This window comes from Callithrix jacchus, chromosome 4, assembly GCF_049354715.1.
Source record: "Callithrix jacchus isolate 240 chromosome 4, calJac240_pri, whole genome shotgun sequence".
Classification (NCBI taxonomy): Eukaryota; Metazoa; Chordata; class Mammalia; order Primates; family Cebidae; genus Callithrix; species Callithrix jacchus.
Genome location: NC_133505.1, coordinates 54,984,894 through 55,003,885, shown reverse-complemented (window position 1 = coordinate 55,003,885; position 18,992 = coordinate 54,984,894). Strand labels below are relative to the sequence as shown.

At 38.9% G+C, this 18,992-nt stretch overlaps 1 long non-coding RNA gene across 1 annotated transcript in view; it reads right to left on the bottom strand.

Annotated features, from left to right (window-relative positions):
- Positions 1–3,304: 3,304 nt before the first annotated feature.
- The window catches only part of LOC118152870 (uncharacterized), a 40,458-nt gene continuing 24,770 nt past the window's right edge, over positions 3,305–18,992 (bottom strand). Inside the window, exons 2-3 of the long non-coding RNA XR_004741819.3 lie at positions 14,976–15,068; positions 3,305–5,419 (exon numbers count right to left, since the gene is read on the bottom strand). This is a non-coding gene — a long non-coding RNA (uncharacterized LOC118152870). The remainder of the gene's footprint in view (positions 5,420–14,975; positions 15,069–18,992) is intronic.

Sequence of the window (18,992 nt, the reverse complement as noted above, 5' to 3'; positions counted from 1 at the left end):
AAAGGTGAGTAAGTTCTGGCAATCTAATGTACAACCTGGGTGACTATAGTTAATCATACTGTATTGTTTATTTGAAATTTGCAATGAACGTTTTTTAATTGGTTGTGGCAATGCGTGTATGACTCTGTGAATATAGGAAAAGCCATTGAATGTTATCCTTTAAATGGATGAATTATATGCCTTCTCAACTTGATCTTTATAATCCTGTTTTTTAAAAAAGTGCTATTGTAAATGATAAGCAATGTGGGAAGTATGACTCAGAATACAGGACAGATGTGCAAGAAATATGACCTTTTAAGTACCCTACGAAGCACCACAATTCCTGATTCTGAGGTTCTGTTCTTCCAGGCAAGCCACAGATACCTTATGAGAGACTACTTCTAAGGGCCCCCTTTGCTTCTCAGCATCACTGTGGAATTAGGGATATTACTTGGTACCTAGAAAGAGGGAAAAGTACCTCCATTCACCAAGGTTTCAAGTTTGCTTCTGTCATCATTACATTCCGTTGAAATCCCATGGCACCCTTTGGTTTCTAGGCCTCATTCTGCACAGCTGGGAACACTGGAGCCTGTCTTCTTTTCTGCTCTGACTTTTTTGGTCTCATGGTTCCATCAGACCTTTCAGGACTCAGGTCTCTAGGGCTCAGCCATCTTATCTCTTGCCAGGCTAGTGGAAGATCTTGCTAATCTAGGGAAAACCCCTCTTTGCTCCCTTCTTCAGGCTTCCTTGTGGTGCCCCTGAAACTAGATTCTCTTTAGTCTTTAAAAGTTGGTCTTGATGGCTTCTAAAAACCACAGCCTATCCAAATTGTATGTTTGTCTGGGTGCAGTCACACCTGTAATCCCAGTACTTTGGGAGGCCCAGGTAGGTGGATCACTTGAGGTCAGTAGTTTGAGATAAGTCTAGCCAACAAGGTGAAACCCTGTATCTACTAAAAATACAAAATTAGCTGTACGGGGTGGCACACACCTGTAGTTCCAGCTACTTGGGAGGCTGAGGCAGGAGAATTGCTTGAACCCAGGAGGCAGAGGTTGCAGTGAGGCAAGTTCACACCGTTCCACTCCAGCCTGGGCAACAAGAGTGAAACTCCATATCTGAATACATACATACATACATACATACATAAATTGTATCCACAGAAATGGCTTATACTTCAAACATTTCCAGAAAGTGATAGAAATTTCTATATTCTAGTCTTCTAGTGCAGCAAAGGAAAGAACAAATGGAACAATTAAATTGCTATAGTAGCTCATTCTGAAGGTTTATATGTCTTGATAGAGTGATGCTGTAGAGTGAATTAAAGATAATACTAAACATGGATTGATTGTTGCTTTGTATCTGGCATTGTATAAGTACTTTATATGCACTACTTTTCTTCCTTTAAGAACAAATAAGAACTATACTTATGAGGAAATACTGATTTTGGTCCTCAATTCCAAGAAATGTGACAAACTGATTCATAAAATAAGCATTCTGAAATTGTTTGTAATACTTTATTGAGTGAGTGTAGGTAAGAAACCAGGGATTCTTATTTTATAGTTGTCTATGCTGGTATATATAAGCTATATTGTTTTATTTTTCAACTTATTTCCTCATTGGAAGAAATGGAAGCATGGTTTTCACTAAAGAAAAAGATCTCTAGGGAAATGTTTTTCTTTGCAACACTTAATAGAAACTAGCCCCTCTCCTGTAGGAAGAGGGCCCAGGAAGGCCTCCATCCTGGACTGAATAGTAGGGATGGAGGAACAAAACTCTAACACAACTCCCTATTGCACAGCAGGGTCACACCTCAAGGATTTTTTCCTCTGCAACTGAGAAGTCTGGGCTAGAATAGAGGAGGTCTAAGACCCTCCAACATGTGTCACATTCTGTGATTGCTGTACATATACAGTTGCACAAAATGTGTCACATCGGTAGGTGTCCATTGAAAGCAGAATTTGTGGCATTCATATCACTGCTATAGGTTTTTCTGCATCTTTTGTCATGCAGCAGATAAAGTGCAAAGCAGCTCAGAGCAGTGGAAAGAACATTGAATTTTGACCCAAACCTCTCCATGCTGATCTGGCTTAACCATTTACTAGCTTCCTTCCTTCCTTCCTTCCTTCCTTCCTTCCTTCCTTCCTTCCTTCCTTCCTTCCTTCCTTCCTTCCTTCCTTTTTTCCTTCCTTCCCTTCCTCCCTCCCTCCCTCCTTCCCTCCTTCCCTCCTTCCCTCCTTCCCTCCTTCCTTCCTTCCTTCCTTCCTTCCTTCCTTCCTTCCTTCCTTCCTTCCTTCCTTCTTTCCTTCCTTCCCTTCCTCCCTCCCTCCCTCCTTCCCTCCTTCCCTCCTTCCCTCCTTCCCTCCTTCCCTCCTTCCCTCCTTCCTTCCTTCCTTCCTTCCTTCCTTCCTTCCTTCCTTCCTTCCTTCCTTCCTTCCTTCCATTTTTATTATTATTTTTTTATTGCATTTGGGCTCTGGGGTACATGTGCATGTCCTGCATCCTGCAGGATTCTTGCATAGGTACATACATGCCATGGTGGTTTGCCGTCTCCATCCCCCCTCCCTCCATCACCTCTGTCAGGCATTTCTCCTGGTGTTATCTCTACCCGTCTTCCCTGCCCACCCCTGCTGTTCCTCCCCCCCACCCCCCCCAGCCCTGTGAATGTTGTTCCCTTCCCTGTGCCCAAGTGTTCTCATTGTTCATCACCCACCTGTGAGTGAAAACATGTGATGTTTGGTTTTCTGTTCTTGTGTCAGTTTGCTAAGAATGATGGTTTCTAGGTTCATCCATGTCACTACAAAGGACATGAACTCATCATTTTTTATGGCTGCATAGTTTTCCATGGTGTATATGTGCCACATTTTCCCTGTCCAGTCTATCATCGATGGGCATTTGCGTTGGTTCCAGGTCTTTGCTATTGTAAACAGCACTGCAGTGAACATATGTGTGCATGTGTCTTTATGATAGAATGATTTATAATCCTTTGGATATATATCCAGTAATGGATTGATGGGTCAAATGGAATTTCTATTTCTAGATGCTTGAAGAATCGCCACACTGTCTTCCATAATGGTTGAACTAATTTACACTCCCACCAACAGTTTAAAAGTGTTCCTTTGTCTCCACATTCTCTCCAGCATCTGTTGTCTCCAGATGTTTTAATAATTGCCGTTCTAACTGTCATGAGATGGTATCTCAGTGTGGTTTTGATTTTCATTTCTCTAATGACCAGTGATGATGAGCATTTTTTTCATATGTTTGTTGGCTGCATATTTATCTTCTTTTGAAAAGTGTCTGTTCATATCCTTTGCCCACTTTCGAATGGTTTGTTTGTTTTTTTCTTGTAAATCTGCTTTAGTTCTTTGTAGATTCTGAATATTAGCCCTTTGTCTGATGGGTAGATTGCAAAAATTTTTTCCCATTCTGTTGGTTGATGATTTACTCTAATGATTGTTTCTTTTGCTGTGCAGAAGCTCTTAAGTTTAATTAGGTCCCATTTGTTTATTTTGACTTTTGTTGCCATTGCTTTTGGTGTTTTAGTCATGAAGTTCTTCCTGTGCATATGTCCTGAATGGTTTTGCTTAGATTTTCTTTTAGGGTTTTTATGGTGTTAGATCTTATGTTTAAGTCTTTAATCCATCTGGAATTAATTTTAGTGTAAGGTATCAGGAAGGGGTCCAGTTTCTGTTTTCGGCAAATGGCTAGCCAATTATCCCAACACCATTTATTAAACAGGGAATTGTATCCCCATTGCTTGTTTTTGTCAGATTTGTCAAAGAGCAGATGGTTGTAGACGTGTGGCATTGCTTCCGAGGCCTCTGTTCTGTTCCACTGGTCTACATCTCTGTTTTGGTACCAGTACCATCCTGTTTTGAATACTTGGGCCTTGTAGTATAGTTTGAAATCAGGTAGCATGATGCCGCCAGCTTTGTTCTTTTTGCTTAGGATTGTCTTGGCTATGTGGGCTCTCTTTTGGTTCCAGATGAAGTTTAAGGTGGTTTTTTTCCAGTTCTGTTAAGAAGGTCAATAGTAGCTTGATGGGAATAGCATTGAATCTATAAGTTACTTTGGGCAGTATGGCCATTTTCACAATATTGGTTCTTCCTAACCATGAGCATGAAATGTTTTTCCATCTGTTTGTATCCTCTCTTATTTCCTTGATCAGTGGTTTATAGTTTTCCTTGAAGAGATCTTTTCCTCCTTTGTTAGTTGTATTCCTAGGTATTTTATTCTCTTTGTAGCAATTGTAAATGGGAGTTTGCTCATGGTTTGGCTTTCTGTTTGTCTGTTGTTGGTGTATAGGAATGCTTGTGATTTCTGCACATTGATTTTGTATCCTGAGACTTTGCCGAAGTTGCTTATCAGCTTAAGGAGGTTTTGGGCTGTGACGATGGGGTCTTCTAAATATATGATCATGTCATCTACAAATAGGGATAATTTGACTTCTTCTTTTCCTAACTGAATCCCCTTTATTTCTTTTTCTTGCCTAATTGCTCTGGCTAGAACTTTCAATACCATATCGAATAGAAGTGCTGAGAGAGGGCATCCTTGTCTAGTACCAGTTTTTAAAGGGAATGCTTCTAATTTTTGCCCATTCAGTGTGATATTGGCTGTCGGTTTGTTTCTACTCAATCTCACAGCCACTGTTCTTATCCTACAAAACAGGTCTACCTGCTACCTCACCTTACTGCTTGGATCCAATCACTTCATGACTTCCGTAGCTCATAAAGTATCATACAGTTATAAGACACAGTAATGACTAAAAACATTTCTGGATCAACTTCCTGACCCTTTCTATTTACATTTCCCTGTAAATTGAAGTCAGTATTCACTGCAGCTCTCAACACTGTCAGACCCTGGAAACTTCTAGTTGTCATTTTTTTAATCCTATTTTTGTATTTCTCCAGTAGCTGGGGCCACTGCCACTCTACTTGTCCATCTCAGCCATCCTGATTTTCACTTGCCATTCTAGATGAATAAGCCTCTTATCTGAGACCCAGGGATTTCACATTCTCCTCTGCCAGGTTGCTCTGAATAACTTCAGATTTTCCTAACTAAATTTTTAGAGGCCTCTAGCTCCTCTACTTTCTCCTGTGGAAGAGGCCACAAAAAATCCTGGACCTGCCTTTTCTGTGAAAATGTTCCAGGAGTTCAAGATTAAAACTTAACATAAAAGATGAAAATGGTGCCAGGAGCAGTAGCTCACACCTGTAATCCCAGCACTTTGGGAGGCCAAGAGGGGCAGATTACCTGAGGTCAGGAGTTCGAGACCAGTCTGGCCAACATGGTGAAATCCATCTCTACTGTAATTACAAAAATTAGCCGGGTGTGGTAGCAGGTGCCTGTAATCCCACTTACTCTGGAGCCTGAGGCAGGATAATCGCTTGAACTCAGGAGGTAGAGGTTGCAGTGAGCCGAGACCGCATCACTGCACTCCAGCCTGGGCAACAAGAAAAAAAAAATAGATGAAAATGGTGGTTTAGTCCCCAGGTTGACTTTTGGCATTCTTTTCCTATCCTGTATTAATTTGTCGTCTGGCCCAAAAGCAAAACAAGTAACAAATCTGCATGATCTGCACATGTACCCCAGAACTTAAAGTATAATTTAAAAAAGTAAAATAAAATCAACATTAAAAAGTTATGATGTTAAACATCTTTCAACTGCTTGCTGGTGAAGTATGTATTAAAGTCCTTTATCAGTTTTAAAAATAAATAAATGAAGAAAACAAAAGCAAGGCATGGTCCCCTGTAGGTCAGGGTTGGAAACATAAATGGATTAAACATCATGAAAATGTTTTTAGGTGAGCCCTAAAACCATATTTCAATTTGTAAGACTCTACACACTGAGATTTTGCTGAACTTTCTCTGTAGCATAATGTGTCATTCAAGGTGGCTTCATGGAAATCCAGAGAATATGTTTGAAAACATTCATCAGGTCATTACCTACAATGAACCAAGAATGTCAAGTACTGAGGTGAGGGGAATAGGGAGGGGAGAGAGAGTGAGAGAGAGAGAGAGAGAGAGAGAGAGAGAGAGAGAGAGAGAGAGAGAGAGAGACACCCTGCCCTTAAGGATGTCCCTATTACAGAGGTGCTATATCCCTCCCAAGAGCCTGCCTAACATCACATACCTACCACAAGCCTTTGTGTTAGGTACTAATATTATCTCCATTTTTAAAAAGAGGAAACAGACACAGAAAGGTTGGGTGACTTGGCTAAAGTCACAAGGGTAGTAGATGGCCAGTCAGAATTGAATGCAGGCATTTTGGCTGCAGAATCTGTGCTCTTAACTGTGTCTCTGCTTCCTCCTCTATAGACTCTGTGAGTCAGACAGATATTTCAGATTCTACATTGAAACCTTTCAAATCCCCACATCTCTAAAGACTAAGGAGACAATGCTCTCTTCCAGTTATTTCTAAGCACAAATGTATCTGAGGCTTTTAAAATATCATGGAGCTGTGCTGTCCACCAGGAGGATGATTTAATGTATTTTTAGCTTTTACTTTAAAAAACTGTTTTCTCTAAGTGTTTTCATACTTTCTACAGAGCCATCAGTAATGTATAATCAGAGAAAGGAGACTTAAACAGGAATAAGCAGCATTCACTTTCTCTAGCTTCTTAGTCATGTTATCAAGATTCTTCAGTGATTTTTCTCTGAAAATATCTACTGAATTCCATCAACATTCCATTATCCCACATCTTCAGAATTGTGAATTGTTATGTAGAAAGTGGCAAGAGCAGAAGATGCTACAAAATTTCAATATATTTCCAACAAAATAGCCATCAATAGTCAATAACTAGCATTTCTAATGCTTGATAGTACAGTTTGGGGATAAAAGAGTCTATTCAACCTTTCACAAATTCTCAGAGGCAATTAATTGCTATGAAAGATTGCTTTCACTAGAATATTTTAGCCCACTGCCTGCTTCTCTTCACAGCATTCATCCATTACTCCCACCAACACACACACACACACACACACACACACACACACACACACACACACGTGTTCCCAGGACTTTCTGAAATATGAGGCATACTTTTTATCATAAGATTATATAAATAAAATTAAATATAAAAATTATTAAAATAACAGAGCACAAACATCATAAACATAATAGATGCTGGAATAACTGCTACTGTTAAAATTTGAGAGTGACTGAAGAGTTGTGTTACCACTAAGTCATGGGCATCAAATATATACCTTCCAGAATCCAAAGGAGGTGCTTCATCTGAGACATGACCTCAGCCCTTTTATTTATTTTTTATTTTTTCAGAGAAAGTCTCACTCTGTTGCCCAGACTGGAGTGCAGTGGTGTAATCTCAGCTCACTGCAACCTGCACCTCCTGGGTTCAAGCAATTCTCCTGCCTCAGCCTCCCTGGTAGCTGGGACTATAGGCAGACACTACCATGCCTGGCTAATTTTTTATTTTTAGTAGAGACGGGGTTTCGCCATGTTGGCCAGACTGGTCTTGAACTTCTTAGGTCAGGTGATCTGCCTGCTTCCCCCTCCCAAAGTGCTGGGATTACAGGTGTGAGACACCGTGCCTGGCCCTTCAGCCCTTTTAAAATGTTATGCATGTTTTATTAATGCTGAAAACTGCAGTCCCTTGCTTTGTGCCTTTGTTTTTTCATAAGTGACGCTTTCTTCTATCTCTGGTTTTCCTATGCTGAGCAAGGAATCTTTTCCAATCTTTTGAGGTCTGAAACTTTTTTACCAAACTCGTTCCCCTTTCCTCTGCAAACAGGCAGCATTACATTTTTATAGCATCCCTTGCAGTAAGGTGTGGCCATGTGACTGAGTTCTGACCAATAATGTGGACAAAAGTGATGTACAACTAACTTCCAGGCCTGGCCTATAAAAAAATTTCCATGCACTGCTCTGTTTTCTTCCTCGACCTACCAGCAGGAGTTATGGATTCAGTGATGGGTCTCAGGCTCCAAGGGATGGTGGAGCAACAGAGAGAAGCCTGGATCCCTAAATGACTATATGGAGAAGGGTCACCTCCTCCCAGCACAACCCACATTGAAATGTAAAAATAGCAAAGAATACACTTTTACAATGTTAAGCCATTAAAATTTGGAGGTTGTTAGTTTCAGCAGAAAACTTATCTTGTACGTTTACATAAGAGTTATATAACATAATTTAAATGTTATGTTGTCCTTTGGATCAGATTTAAATAAGCTTCAACATCACTCAAAAATTATTTCTGTTACCATGCCATGAAGAAAACTAAACTGAGTTTTCTCAGTTTGGAGAGCAAATACCATAAAATGAAACCAAATTAATTTAGACCACTCCAAAAATTTAATTGATTTGATTTACTCTAGCTTATTTATCAATAAATGGAATGTGGGGAAATGATCTTCATATATCTTTCAGATTTTTATGTTCTATTTACAGGGGTTTTCAAGGGCTTTTTTCCAATGATCTTGTTTTGTGATTCTGAGCTCCTTCAGAAAGTAGTTTCATATTTAATACATCACGTTTGATTGTTGCTAAGCATCCATCTGGTGCAAATTAATAACACAAGCATTAGCTTCAAAAGCCAAAAACAGGATGGGGCTGGAGCAAGAGCCACTACACTAATTGCCCTCTGACTTGCAAAACCAGATTTCACATGTGAATCTCTATAGCAAACGTTTTTCTTTTGTTCTGGCTTCTGCTTTAGTAAAGAAGAAAATAAGAATACAAAATTGTGATTGTGAATTGCTCGATGTTGAATAGCTCCTCTCTAATTCTGTGGTGAAAAGAAAGCTCATCTGCAGAAGGCAAAAAGACTGCCAGGTGAAAAAGGATGGCTGATCCAGGACTGAGCTGACCACATATGAATGGAAATTAAATGGTTTTGTGTAGTCATATTAGGCACTGGAACTTGCAAATGAAGCCAAGGATCAGTTACTAAAGGGGAGACACATATAGGAACATGAACCTGAAGACAGCTGCTAAACAAAAGATTGAGCAATGGAGGAGCAAGTTCAGGCTCAACAAATAGTGGGAATGACAGCAGAATTTCCAACCGTGGTGAGAGTTTAGAGCTCAATTTGTTTAGTTTATGTAAAACCCAAGTCTGGAAGGCTTCTCCTTACCAGTTAGCTCTACCCTGCAAGCTTGCTGGGTCCTGAGACCCTCTGAGTGTTGTGAGTGGTAGAGGCAGCTGGCGGGTGGTGGAGGATAAGGCAGGGGATTATTCACAAAAGGCAAGTAGATCTTGGCTGAAACAATGATACATGGGCTAAAATGAAGATCACATCTACTGATAAACAGGCAAAGTACCATTGTTGCTGAAGAAACATCTTCATCCTGTGCCAGCAGGAAGGAAAACTAGTGTGGCAGTGAGTACAGGGCTCCCAGGAGTGGCCTGGGGCTCTATGATGGCTCCTCCTTGTGTCCCCAGCTGTGGCCAATGGGAAATATTGATGAAGTAGATCCTGGACCATCCTCAGACACTGGTCTAGCTCCTCTTCCTTTTCCCTCTGGTAATGCCACCTCCTCTTTCCTCTTTCCCCTGTAATCTCTCTTCATTATTTCCTCTTCACATTTTCTCTCTTTCTGCCAGAGAGTCTTTCTCTAATCAAGGAGTGGGAGTGAACAGAAGTCTTTCTGTTTCTCACATTTACTTTTTTGCCCATTTGCATCGGCCAAAGCAAGGCCTGCACCCTAGCCAAATATGAGTGTGGCAAGCATTAGAGTCTTCTTTTAGGGAATAGCCATCATCTTCTCCAAGCACCTTCTAACCAGTCTGTGGTGGATAGGATTGGACCTAGATTCTCAGGAGAGGGTCAACCCACTCCAGATGGGAGGATCAAAGGGAGAGGGAGAAATGATTTTGACTTGGAGCTTGAAAAAAAAATTGAAGTCAGGTACAAACCCCAGGAAGATTCTGGCCTCAGTGAGGAAAGTGAGAAAAAGGTTCATTTGTAAACCTTCCCAGAATACTTACATTAGTATAAATTGATAAAATTTAGTTAATAAATGACCTCTGGGTTTGATCAAGTTAACTTAAAAGAGCATACTGGCCCATCATTAGGTTGGTGCAAAAGTAATTGCAGTTTTTGCCATTAAAAATTAATTTGCACCAACCTACTATGAGCCTTAGTTTTATGGATTTGGATGGAAATACTAGAAGAATGTAATAATGAAATACTTGGGAAAAGTTGTATTCTACAAATAAGGAGAGCTCCACAGTTACCAAGATTATGGAGGATATGAGTTAAATGTCAGTGAAGGAGTTTCAGTTTACATTTCAATGGAATCTTTTCCTTCTTTTCTTGCTGCTATTGTTCCCTTTCTCCACTCCCTCCTTTTCTTTCTTCTTCTTGTTCTCCTACTTCTTTTCTTCTCCTTCTCGTTTTTCTTCTCTGTCTTCTCTTTTTTATTCCCCCTTCCTTTTCCCATTCCCTCCCTCTCTCCTCCTTCTCCTCTTCCTTTTCTCCACCTATTTCTCTCTCATCCTCAGTCTTCTCAACCTCCCTTATTCTCCTCTCTGCTTCCCTTCTTCTTTAGTGTTCTTTTCCTTATAGCTATTTATACTGCCACTTTTTAAATTCTTTGAGTATTTTGTCCATTCTCAAGGGATTTTTCAAATGTAGCTTTTTAAATACTAAAAATATACACTGATTGTATCAATTAGAATTATATCTGGCTGTATATAATGGAAAAATCCAAAATAACAATTATGTAAACATACCAGGCTTGCTATCCCACATTAAAGAAGTCAGAATTCAACAGCCCAGGGCTGGTTTTACACTCCACAGTGTCCTAAGCCTGACAGAGAAGGGCAAGGAGACCTGGTAAGGTCACACATCAAGTCAGCAGAACTTGGACTGCTGGAAAGCAAGACAAATTGTGTAACAATGGAACTTCAAATGATTTCTAAATTTAGCTTATTTTAAACTTGTCTTTATTCTCCTTATTGTCCTCTTTTATTTGGTTTCTTTCAGCTCCTTTGTTGGTTTTATCTTCCCTTTGCAGCATCCTTGCAACAAAATATAACCACATGGTCTTATTCTCTAGGGAGATAGTAAGTGTCAGAAATATAGAAGTCACTACCTCTGAGGTGGTGCACACACCTGCCTGTGATTCCAGTGGGATCTTTGGGAGGTAATAAGATGCATTGTCCAGAATTTTGAAATGGAGTTCAAATGCAAAGAATCAGAGAGAATTCACACAATCACAAAATGCAATACAAAGGCCCACTGACTTAAGGCATTTTTTGCTGCTTCTGGCTTTTTTCTCTGTTAATAACTCTTGGGTTATATTAATATCAGAAGTAGGCAGTGGATGTGGTAGTAATGGATGTGAGCTTTGATTTCAAATCTACTGGACTTATATTCATATAATACGTATCTACCAGATAAGTGTCTTGGGAAAGCTATTTCTATAACATCACTTTCCTCATGTATCAAATGGAGAAAATAGCCTCTACTCCACAGGTCTGTTGTCAGGATTAAATGAGATGATACACATAAAATTTTTGGCTCTCCATCGATGATAGACCGGACAGGGAAAATGTGGCACATATACACCATGGAATATTATGCAGCCATCAAAAACGATGAGTTCGTGTCCTTTGTAGGGACATGGATGAACCTGGAAACCATCATTCTCAGCAAGCTGACACAAGAACAGAAAATCAAACACCGCATGTTCTCACTCATAGGTGGGCATTGAACAATGAGAACACATGGACACAGGGAGGGTAGCATCACACACTAGGGTCTGTAGGGGGGAAATAGGGGAGGGACAGGAGGGGGTGGGAATTTGGGGAGAGATAGCATGGGGAGAAATGCCAGATATAGGTGATGGGGAGGAAGGCAGCATATCACACTGCCATGTATGTACCTATGCAACAATCTTGCATGTTCTTCACATGTACCCCAAAACCTAAAATGCAATAAAAAAATTTTTTGGCTCTTTGATTTAAAACAAATAACTACGAACTACAGAAAAACAAGCCATATGAAAATTTATATTTACAAAATTAGGTAAATTAGTTATTTGTAATTTGAATTTTATATAATAACCACACTGGTTTAAAACATGCCATCCCCAAAGAGAATGCAGTGTTGTTTAATTAAAACAAATCCAGTATGCACAAAATTCAAGGAGTAAACTGATACCTGTTTTACTCATTGCTGGATCCAGAACCAGAATGGTTTTGGGCACATGGTAAGTGTTCAGTAAATATTTGTTGAATGAATGAATACATGAATGAATGAAATAACTTTCTGTTCTACATGTACTTGGCACCATAGTAGCTGTTGGAAATATAAATGACTCAACTTTCATGCATCTTAGATTCTAAGTCAAGAAAAACTGTAAAATGATTTAAGATACTGATAAGTGTTATGAAAAAATTAAACAGAGTTATGTGATAAAAATCGACTCAAGGAATGTGAAGGAGGCAAAAAGAGGTTGGGACTGGATAGTCAGAGAAATCCTGAGTGATAGGAAAGAACCAGTCATGAAATGACCTAGATTTGTTGTTGAAGATTTCCTCAACAAACAATGTATATATTTATTTGACTTACCATTTAGCTTACTTCGGAAGCATTTTCTTAAGTTATAAGTTAGTCACAAGGTTTATAGTCAGAGATACAAATACTATCCTATATCTTACAAAGCTTGGGAATTCTGAGACTTTAGGGTCTCCAAGAAAGTAACGTTGAAATGGGCAGTGTTTTCAAAAGCATATTCCATAAACATAAGATGGTTATAGAAGTACTCAAAAAGAAGACTAAAGGTCCTGTGGTCAGATACACTTGAGAACCAGTCCATGAGCACTGGTATATTAAGGTCTTGAAGACGTTCTGAAGCAGAGAAACACATATTACATGTATTCCAATGTTTTCTTATTTTTAAATCTTATTCTGTTTTATTTTATATTTTTCTCTGTACATGTTTTTTTAAATTAACATCAATATGCAGTTTGAGAAATACTGTTATAGTGTAAAATATGAAGCTTTGATACAAAAGGAACAGAGAAAGATAACCCTTTGCCATGCTTATACACTGTTGGTGGGAGTATAAATTAGTTTAGCCATTGTGGAAGACAGTGTGATGATTCCTCAAAGAGGCACAAAGACATTAGTACCATTTGACTCAGTAATCCCATTACTGAGTATATACCCAAAGAAGTATAAACCATTCTGTTATAAAGATGCATGCACACATGTGTTCATTGCAGCACTATTCACAACAGCAAAGACATGGAATCAACCTAAATGTCCATCAATAATAGACTGGATAAAGAAAATGTGGTACATACACACCATGGAATACTATGTAGCCATAAAAAAAGAATGAGATTATGCCCTTTGCAGGGACATGGATAAAACTGGAGGCCATTTTCCTTGGCATACTAACACAGGAACTGCAAACCAAATACCACATGCTCTCACTTGTAAGTAGGAACTGAATGATGAGAATATATGGATACAGAGGGGAACAGTACACACTGGGGCCTACTGAAGGGTGGAGGAGGGTGGGAGAGGATAGGGAAAAACAACTTATGGGTACTAGGTTTAATTCCTGGGTGATCAAATAATTTGTACAACAAACATTCATAACATGAGTTTACCCATGTAACAAACCTACATTTGTACCCTTGAACTTAAAATAAAAGTTGAAAAAAAGAAAGATAATCCTTTGCCATTAGCCTTGCAATTCCAAAATGGGCTATTTACAAGGACTTACCAGAAACTTAAAATAAGCTCTAGATACCACGTTTACATTGCCTACTTTGACTAAACTGCTAACCTGATAAGAGAGGTGCTAACATGTAGTTTTTGCCTACCAGAGGTTTATAAAGTTGTTCTGCTTTTACAGTGGGATGTATTTGCATTTCCTGTATATTTTTTATGAGAATTAACAACAGTTAAGTATATCCATTTTTAAAATTTTGTTTCCTTTTGTTTTGTTGGTGTAAGGCAAGCAGTAGAACATGGCACACCATGTGAACATGTGAACACCACACTTTGAACATGTGAACACCACACTTAGCTCCATAATTCCATCACTTGCTGGTTTTAGGCAAATTACTCAAACTTTCTGAACTTCACTTTTCTCATCTGCAAAGGGGAATTTTAATAGCCATATCCTACTTTTGGGGGGATAAGTCAAGCTGGTGTAAAGAGCTTGCAGGAGAATGTCATTCTAGCCCCTTTCTGAAATATTTGCTTGGAGTCTGTAGAGTCTTTCCTCTGAAAGTCTTTTTAATTCCCCACTGGAGATTCAATGGAAAAAACAGAATGTTTGCCATTTGTTTTTTATAGTGATGATTCATGGAGTGCTGGTTTATGGAATCAATTAGTGAAGAAGTAAAATAATTGCCATATAATATAGGTGTGAAATAAGTTATTCAGTCAATGCCTTAATTGAGGGCTTATCTAGATACTTTATCTCACCCAAACTGAGCTAACAAGAGTCCCTTACTATATAGGTGTGAAATAAGCTATTCAGTCAATCCCATAATTGAGGGATTATCTAGATACGTTATCTCACCCAAACCAAGCTAAAAGAGTCTTTTCTTAGTTCCCTAAATGTTCTGAAGATATAGACAATCTCAACAACTAACAACTGAATTCATCATATCAGCTGCATAACTATGGATGTTCTCCAACTATTGTTCCCATCACAGAATCAGTGAGAGGATTTGGCCTGCCTAGGTCTTAGATGACCACACTATTTCCAGTGGACCACACACAACCAAATGCAACACCTATATAACTTTAGCAAAACTGATTAGGTTAAGAACACCATTTTAGAAGACTGTTTAACAAACATACTTTTAGGCTTTGAGAATGTTCATGAAGGATTTTAAGCCCGCTTGTGCAGAGGACTCCCATATCGTATGTGCTCAGGAATTATCTCATGAGTCATTCCTACTATTAACCAAAAGTTGAACTAGTGGTATGTTCTTTTGGTTTGATTGTTTAGTTTTAATCTTAGCGTTGATTTTAGAACTGTGGAATATAAAAGTGGAACCATATTACCGGCATGAAGAGAGGAAAGCAGTGCATCATGGGAACTAGGAAAGTTGGATCATTCCACTGCATGTTCTTCCTTCTTCTAGGACACTTTGCATCCTGGTAGAAAATGAGTACAATTATTTAATGCATCTTTTTCATTAGAATGCTGTAGAAAAAATAAATTGTGATCAGATTAGGAAGAATCCTGGACTTCAGAGGCCAGAGACATAAGTTTTGGTGTTGATTCTGCCATTTATCTACCTTGGGCAAGTTACTCCCTGAGCCTTACTGTGCTCTTCTGTAAAATGATGACTTCACTGATTATTTCTAAGACATCTTCCATATTCTATCATAGTCCAAACTCCATGACCTTTTCTTTCTTTTCTGATTTTTCAAGGCATTCAGATATCTTGCTTTTTTGCTACTTTTCTACCGATTTGCTTCATATTAAGTCTTACAAGAAGGCCAAGTTATTTCAGTCTCCACAAGGCTACTAGTAGAGTATCAGGAGAAAGGTGAGCTGGTATTTATGATGGTAGAGGCAAAGCCCCCTTTTTCTGAATCTCAAAATTAATGAGATTGAACCTTTAGGTTTAAGTGTTGGTCTTTTTCTATACCTGCTACAGACACTATATTGGATTCCAATACCTGGCAAAAAGTAAACTTGATCAATAATTGGTGACTTTCAGGTCGGTATGGTGGCTCACCCCTGTAATCCCAGCACCTTGGGAGGCCTAGACGGGTGGATCACTTGAGGTCAGGAGTTTGAGACCAGCCTGGCCAAAATGGTGAAACCCCATTAATTTTAACAACTTAGCCAGGTGTGGTGGCTTACTCCTGTAATCCCAGCTACTCGGGAGGCTGAGATAGGAGAATTGCTTTAGCCTGGGAGGTGGAGGTTGCAGTAAGACAAAATGGCACCATAGCACTTGAGCCTGGGTGACAGAGTAAGACACCATCTCCAAAAAAAAAAAAAAAAAATAATCAAAATTTAAAAGAAAATTGGTAACTTTCATTAAACAAAATTGTCTTTTACCATCACTGTCTTCTTTGGCCTGAACAGTATACCAGGTATTACTTAGACAGTGAGAAAAGTTAAATAATTTATCTCTGTTATCGCAGTCTTCATAGTCCAGCTAGAGTAAAAAGGCTTACACGGAGAAGTAGATGATAACATAGACAAGAAGATGGGATGAGTGTTCAGTTGTGTGGGATTGGAAATAAATGCATGAAAATTCCTACAAGGGAATAGTTACTATGGAAGAATTTGTTTGGATAACATTTCCTGGGGAAGCTGAATGCTAAACTTTGAAGAGTGGGAAGATTGAGTATGGAAGTGGCAGATATAGTAACAATTGAAAAAAGTCATAAGGAAAAAATATGAAAAGGTACTCGGTAGAGACACTGATCTCCCATTATCTACTTATCTTGTGAACTAAACCTTGCCAAACAGTGGCCCCAAGGCAAAGCACAATCCACTGGGCATAGATCCAAGGATGAGGAACTTTCCTTTCACAAAAGGGAAAGGGAATTTGCACAGGAAAGTATAATCCTGTCTGAAAGTAGACAACCCAGTAATTAACTTGACTTTTCCTTAGCAATTCTAACAGTTGAGTTTATCCTAGGGCCTAAGACACTTTTGGGTTATAAGAGGCTGCCCTTGCCTGGCTAAGTTTGTCTCTTAGATAATATGTATTTTTTCTGGGCATGTGGGTAGGAATCAGAACCTTCTTTCAGTCTGAGGTAGAAGGTGGGTAAAGTTGCTTCAAGTCCCATGACTGTTGAGAAAGGTATCAGTCACAGCAGTTTCTTTTCAAGCTAGAAGAGACATTAAGAGTACCCAGATCTAACAAACCTGCACATTTTACACATGTGTTCCAGAACTTAAAGTATAATAACAGTAAAAAAAGAGTATCCGGGTCTTCATTTTATATATGGGAGAATACGGCCTACAGAAGTTTGGGTAACTTATCCAAACTCATCATAACCATATATACATGAGAACCTCTGGGTTATAATTTTGTTATCATGTCATTATTTTAATGAAAAATATTGGCATTATTTTTTCTATCCCTCTTTCACAACAATAAAGTCCCTTTCTGATCCTGTCCTAAAACACAACCATTTCTAGCACCTCATGTATGTCCCAATTCTTGTGTCCTTAGATACTAACCTGGAGAAAAATTACACAAAGAATACATATTTCTTGTGGGCATATTTAAAAATATACATAAACACGAAAAAGAAAATGAAAAGCTGATCTTCAAGTCTGTCCCCAGAGAAAACCATTGCTATACACTCCATATAGCCTTTCTATGTATTATGTTTTTAATCTAAAAATGGAATTTTACTATTTTGTGGTATGCTATTTTTCATATAATATTTGTAGCAACTTTTCATGTGAATGTATATACTTCTACAGCCCCATTCTTGACTCTACATAAAAAAGGAATTGGAGTCATTTCTGGTGAATTGCTTAAACTCATTCCATAAAATGCAAAGTTTCTCCAGAAATACTGACCGTGCTTGAAAAAAATGCATTTGGCTGTGGATATACAGAAATGTGAAGCTCTTCCCCTGCTAAAATCTAGTGGTATTATCAACTCCTATTTTAAGCTTGTTTATGGAACTAGAATAATACTGAACATAGATATATAAAGGTGATTACAGCAGTTCAGGTTTGACCTTTGAAAAATCTCTCCCTGTGTAAACAAAGTCTGGAATGGTTTAAAACCCCTAAGCCAGTCAATTTCTTTTTTTATTTATCATAAACCTGAGTCAATAAGGAATGTCCATTTTATTTAAAGAGTAGGAAATGAAAATGCCTTGGTTCCTTAACCATAAATGAAGGAGGTATCTCTGCACTTGAACCTTCTCTGGGGCCTGCAAACCTGGCCTCACCTTGTAGCCCCTACCTGATTTCTCAGCACTGGTGGATCTGCTCCCACAAATTCTTCCTATACTGTGCCTTCACTGTCTCACACCCATGCTGATCTCGTTCCCACTTCCATATTTTTCTTTTTCTTTTTTTTTTTTTTGAGATGGAGTTTCGCTCTTGTTACCCAGGCTGGAGTGAAATGGCGCAATCTCGGCTCACTGCAACCTCCGCCTCCTGGGTTCAGGCAATTCTCCTGCCTCAGCCTCCTGAGTAGCTGGGATTACAGGCACGTGCCACCGTGCCCAGCTAATTTTTTGTATTTTGAGTAGAGACGGGGTTTCACCATGTTGACCAGGATGGTCTCGATCTCTTGACCTCGTGATCCACCCACCTCGGCCTCCCAAAGTGCTGGGATTACAGGCGTGAGCCACCGTGCCCGGCTCCCACTTCCATATTTTTATTACAGTAAGGTTTTTCATGAAACACCCATCCTTTCCTATTTCAACCCCATCCTTACTTTCAAGCCCAGCTGCACAGTTTCCCCAATGCAGCCATCCTGGTGAGATTCATCCCATATTTTACACTTTTATCTGGAACTCGCTGGCTCTGAGAGTGAATCTGGTGTGGTATAGCATGTCCATATCTTTTTGTCTTTTAGTATCTCCTCTAAGCCTGCCGGCTCCTTTTGGTAAAGGTTGTGTTTTAGCTTTCATTTGTGTTTTGCACAGCAATGTGTGCATACTACATATTACTCAGGAAATGTGTGCTCATTTATGAATGACTGGGGGAGGGAATGGAATCCTATTTCTGCCTATTTATTCTTAGTTGTTAGATCTTAGAAAAGTTCCTTAACCTCTCTGAGATTCCTTAGATAGAATCCTGAGAAAGAAGTGAAAACACTTAACCTAGAAGTCTGTCATAAAGAAAAAAAGGATTCCATGGGTACAAATAAATTCAGAAAATGTGGGCCACCATCAGAAGGTCTAATGAGCTTGCTTCTTTGAATTAATTAAAGACAAAAACACCAAAATATGACCCAGACTCTAAAATTATTATAAAATTCTAACACTTGAAAATATTTTCCAGCTTTCTCAAAAGTAAATATATATATGTATATAATATATAAGTACATATATAAATATAGTACGTGTAAAAGATGGCTT